This window comes from Cyprinodon variegatus, unplaced genomic scaffold (genome assembly GCF_000732505.1).
Source record: "Cyprinodon variegatus isolate N-32 unplaced genomic scaffold, C_variegatus-1.0 Scaffold435, whole genome shotgun sequence".
Lineage (NCBI taxonomy): Eukaryota > Metazoa > Chordata > Actinopteri > Cyprinodontiformes > Cyprinodontidae > Cyprinodon > Cyprinodon variegatus.
In genome coordinates, this window is record NW_015150888.1 from 299,227 (window position 1) to 304,718 (window position 5,492).

At 35.7% G+C, this 5,492-nt stretch overlaps 1 protein-coding gene across 1 annotated transcript in view; it reads left to right on the forward strand.

Annotated features, from left to right (window-relative positions):
- LOC107093615 (microtubule-associated protein 2-like) overlaps nt 1–5,492 on the forward strand; it is an 85,452-nt gene that overhangs the window by 42,233 nt on the left and 37,727 nt on the right. The window contains exon 3 of the mRNA XM_015388795.1: nt 5,412–5,481. The gene's annotated coding sequence lies outside the window, so the exon portion shown is untranslated. The remainder of the gene's footprint in view (nt 1–5,411; nt 5,482–5,492) is intronic.

The following is a 5,492-nucleotide window of genomic DNA, read 5'->3' on the forward strand; positions in this document are numbered from 1 at the left end:
CCGATGTCCGATATTCAGTTTTAAGGCCGATACAGGCCGATACCGATAGGGGGCCGATTATATTGTGCATCCCTAAATATAATACACTGTACATACATGCAGTGTTGACAGATTGGGCGGTTTCCATTTTGATTTTGCAGGTAGAAAATGCTTTGAAGATAATTTGGGGTCGTTCGGAGTCAAATCTGCCTATTAACCTATTAAAACCCATGTCCACCGATCATTCATCATGACTGGTTCATAGCAAAGCCTCCCTGACCTTTCTCCATCACTGATTAGCTAATGTCGTCTAACAGGGTGTTTGCAGCAGAGAACTGGTGTAGTTGCACTACAAAATATGCTGGTTTTAGCAGCAGGTGAATCTGGTGCTGGCGATCGATGCGTTCTGGTTGGAAGATAAATCTTTTATAGATACTGGAGGAAAAAGCTTCTATTGGGATTTAGTGCTTGGTGCAATTAAACTCCTCACCCTCCCTATATCAAATGCGACGGCTGAAAGAGCTTTTTCACAAGTTGCTAAAAGACAACTCCAGAAATCGCATTAGCCTGCAGATGCTGTCCAGTTTGATGGATGTACGAACTGGAATAAGACGGACATCAGCAACATTCCGTCCTCTCCGAGATTTCATTCAACCGTGTACTGATCACAAATCACAATGGATTGTTTTATAGTTCACCGAGGTAAAAGTTCAGCATTCAGATGTTCCAGCAAACAATCTAATAAGCTTTGAAGGTAAGAATTCAAAATGAACCATAATAAATGTAATGATTTCAGTTATGTAAAAACTGTTAAAAGAGGAGTAGGTAACGTGGTTATGAATCCATCTGCAAACATGTTAGTACCGGTATGTGATGTGTCACATGGCACTGGATCTAACATCTCAGTGCAGATTTTGGATTGTAGCGTTTTGACATGCAGTGTTGAATTCAGTTGTACTCAAGTTTGTTCATGTTCACAAAGTGAATATAACAATATATTTATTGGGATGGTTGTTGTGCGATGTGGCGGTTTTTAAGAGATGTTTGGGCTGGAAAACCTCGACTCTACTGTATGTGGAAACACTGCGTACATGTAAATGTGATGCCAAGAAAGGGTTCCTCAACTCATAACACAAGAGTTCAACATGGGTTATTGTGATAAAAAAAAAACTGTTGGTTGGAAACTTGTATTTTGAGTGATTAAAGCGGAGAGCAGAGCTCCTAATTAGGAGGGAGTCTCCATAGCAACCAGTGACTCAGCATTTACCAGCTTTCTGGAGTTAAAAGCTACTTGGAAAAATAACCTTTTTTTTCTGAAACTGATCCATAACTCCAAATTCCTAATAGTGCTAACAGGATTAGGTTTTTAAATTTTCTTACCTATAACATTTCCCCATTTAAAAAAAAATAAATTATGATAAAATCCAAAAAATCCTAACCCTTTTTTTTTCTGTTTTTTTTTTTGTTTGTTTTTTTGTTTCTTTCCATTTTTTTGTTTGTTTTTTTTTGTTTCTTTCCATTTTTTTTGTTTTTTTGTTTCTTTCCATTTTTTTGTTTGTTTTTTTGTTTCTTTCCATTTTTTTGTTTTTTTTGTTTCTTTCCATTTTTTTGTTTGTTTTTTTGTTTCTTTCCATTTTTTTGTTTTTTTTTGTTTCTTTCCATTTTTTTGTTTGTTTTTTTTCTTTCCGTTTTTTTTTTCTTTCCGTTTTTTTGTTTGTTTTTTTTCTTTCTGTTTTTTTTCTCCTTCCTGTTTTTTTTTTGTTTTGTTTTTTTCCGTTCCGTTTTCTAAGCTAAGCTAAGACTCCTCTTATCGTCAGAATAGGCATCTGAGCAACATCTTATCTACAAACCCATCAACTGCAGCTTTTACAGGAAGCTGTAATGAACTCAGAATATTGGATCCAGAATTCAAGGAGAGTGAAGCAGTGGAACAGTTCGAAGCTTTTATTTAAAACAAACAGGAACGCGGGGCTGCTCGTCAGCTGCGGGGCGAATCTCTGCAGAGATAGGAAATACAGGTTAGTGACTCGATGTGGGGCTGATCACTACTAGAAGCAAAAGTCACTGACCTGATTCAAAGTCCAGTCTGATCCCAGAGTAAATATTCCAAATGGGAGGTTAATCCCTAGTTCCTAGAGATAGAGAGAGAGTTCCTAGAGACAGAGAGAGCAGAGCAGGCACCAGCCGATGCCGAGCAGCAACAGTGTCCCTAAGGGGAAATCCAAAGCCGGAGTCAGAAGACAAGTCCACGTTTAGAAGCCGGTAGAATCCAGGAATCAATCCTGAACAGATCAAACTAACAGAGCAGACAGGGGAAAAGCAAAAGTCGGGATCTACTGGGCAGAAACTGGTCACAATCAGGAAAAACTGAATTCAGATCACTAGAGTTAATCTCACCAAACTGTTCAAATAACCTGGCGCTGATGGAAGGCAAGCAAAGAACATAAATAGCGGAGGAACCAGGTAGAAATGATCAGAGTTAATCAGCTGCTGGACCAATTAGACAGGTGAGCAGGAGAAAATGAAAAAAACGAACCATCAGCACCAAGAACACAACAGAAGCAGTGCTTATGATTCAACGCCCATAACTTTCACTGTGTTTTATTGGCAAGTTTTAGCTTACTACTAAAATGTGTTGTTCACTTAGAACGGCTTTAAACTGTGATAAACACTTTAGCAAACCAAACTTCTATATATTTTTAATGAAATATTGAACTATTCTAACATCTGAGTTGATCTATGTGCTCCTCAGGCCAAGTAGGATGTATGTACCACACTAAAATGAGCAACGGATGAAGAAGGAGGCCAGAGGCTAATCTAATCCACAGATTTTCTCTCCTCAAAAGAAACAACAAACAGGAAATGAATCCTAATCTCAGTGCTCCAGTGACTACCTAAAATTGCTCATCTTTATTAATAAGATCAAAAGATGGGGGGAAAAAATTAGCTCTTGTTGAATCTAACATCTTGTTTTCATTAGTCAAGGTAGTACCTTTGACATTTTATATAGAATTAGCTAAACAGTAAAGATGTATGGAGTAAATTATGTTTAATTATTATCCAAAGCAAAAAAACATGATTTTTAAAATTGAAATCTGAAAAAACAAAGTTTTTATATCAAATGATTATTGTTCCGTTATTATTGCAAGCAAAGAAAATGTTTTTAAGTAGGAATTTGAAATAAAAAAATGCCTTATGGAGTGAATTTTGCTCCATTATTGTGGCAAGCAAGAACACATTTTCTAAATGATGATTAGAAATATTTTTAAAGAAGAGCCCTGTATAGAGTCAATTTTATGCCATTATTTTTTGCAAACAATGTACAACAATGCACGTTTTTTAAATGGGAGTTTGTAAAAAAAAAAAAAAAAAGTGCAATCCTATTCTAAGATTTATTTATTTATTTTTTTATTCTTTAAATTTTTCAACTTTTGTTTTATTCAAAATTCTCTATTTCAGATTGAGCTGTATAAATTGTACTATTTTCATAAAATGTTTTACAGATCAGTCTCATCACTTCAAGCCCAATACAAGTATCTTACATTGACAGATAAAATGTGGTTGCTAAAAGACTAAAAGAGAAATGCGTCTTTTCGTCTCACTCCAAAAGAAAGCCCACCCCCTGAAATAAAGAGAATGGGATTCATAAAATGCAATGTAAAAAGAATGCAACTCATATGACTCAATCTAAAAGAGAAATTTCAAAATGTAAAATCTCTAGAAAAAAAAGAAGAAAAGAAAAGACAACATAGAAAATATATAACATATTTCTTGCCATATAATGGAAAAAATAATGGAAAAATAATCTTAATACTGATTTGAGACCCTGCTAGGGTAAAGGTATTTTTGGTAATGGTATTCTGCACACAGTGTGCTTGTGTTCACCAAGTGCAAATTCTAATGCTCAAGCAAAATACCTACATGTACTGTATATGGGTACAAACTTTGTTGAAAAATGGTCTTAGTTATGGTTTAAATTATGATCCCACATGATGACCTAGAGTGGTTTAATTCAAACTACACAAATGGAACCCGTATAGATTCTGACTGCTCAATCTCAATTAAAAATGAGAAATACTAGTTTTATCTTTAGCCTTGGCTAACTGACCGTAAACTAAATCAATTTGGGTTCCACATTCACATTCATGCTATTATAGTTTAAACTGATAATACTGGACTAAAAGGAGAAACAATGCATCTAAACAGTGGTAAGCTATTATTATTATTAGTCTAGAATCTGTTAAATGCTGGTTTAATTGAATGCATGTGATTTTGAAATTGTTTAGTTTTACGTTTGAGTATATATTTTCAACCCTGGCATGTTACAATAAGGTTTTATTCTCATTCACATTCATGTAATTAAATTTAGCCTTTTAAAGATGACGAAAAATGAAGTGGAACTATACATTATTTAGATATCCTTAATTTTTTACATTTAATTTCAATATTTTAAGTGAAAGTTCAGAGGTTAAGATAGGAAAACATTAGGTATAATGACATTATTGTCTGCAAAGAGAATAACATTAAAATATGTCATTTCCTGCGATGTGCCTTCTGCTTACCTTGTTCACATGTCGATTGTCTCCCATCTTTTCTAATAAATCAGCCTCCTTCCTGTTTGCAGAATCTTAATGCTTGTTTTGGCGCCTTAACCCCCCACCCCCCACCCTACTGCCCTCCCAGATAATCCTTTCACACTCTTTAATGTCAACAGGATGCTCTGCTTTCCACCTCTTTACAATCCCAAAGCTACACAAATCTGTCTTTCTTCGTATCTTGGAACATGATTTAACTCCTTCATCCTTTGGCTGAGCCCCAGCGGGCCGATCCAAGAATTTAACAAATCTTAAAAACTGCTCACAGGAGCAGTTGGTCTACTTGGCACCAGACTCAGAGTAAGAGCTTGTAGTCAGTGTTTGGTGCAAAATGACTATCCCTGCAGTTGCCTTGGATACTCTCCTCCCGACCTCTGGAGCTGCTTTTATTAGTCTGTTGTGCTATTGAGGTTTTCCTTGCTGCGTCAATGTTCTTTTCTCAAAGAGGAAGGTTTCCAGTTTCCAAGAATGCAGAAACATTAAAACTCATTCATTGAGATTATTCAAATTCACAAAAGACTATGTTGCAGCCATTGCCCTTAATTTGTGTGTGAAAGAGCCTTAGAAACTAAATACTTTATTGTTTTATTATGCTATCTGTAGCTGTCTAAGGCATTGCTAAGCTTAATACTTAACTCTACAAAACAAGAGGAAAGCTTAATGTGGGGAAGACCAATGAAGACCACAGTATGATTTAAGGCTGATCAGATGGGATTTGGATGCCTGAGCTTCAGGTTGTGGGTAAATTAATTAGTCTCAGGGATTCTTCTGTGGATATCAAACTATTGTTTTATGACTCTAATGTTTATTTCCCCTCATCTCTCATGTTTATCACAGGTCTGAGCAGACGGTTCAGCTAAAACTTTTTCCTGGTTCGATAATCAGGGGAGATCACTTTCCAGCTCAGGTAAGTTATAT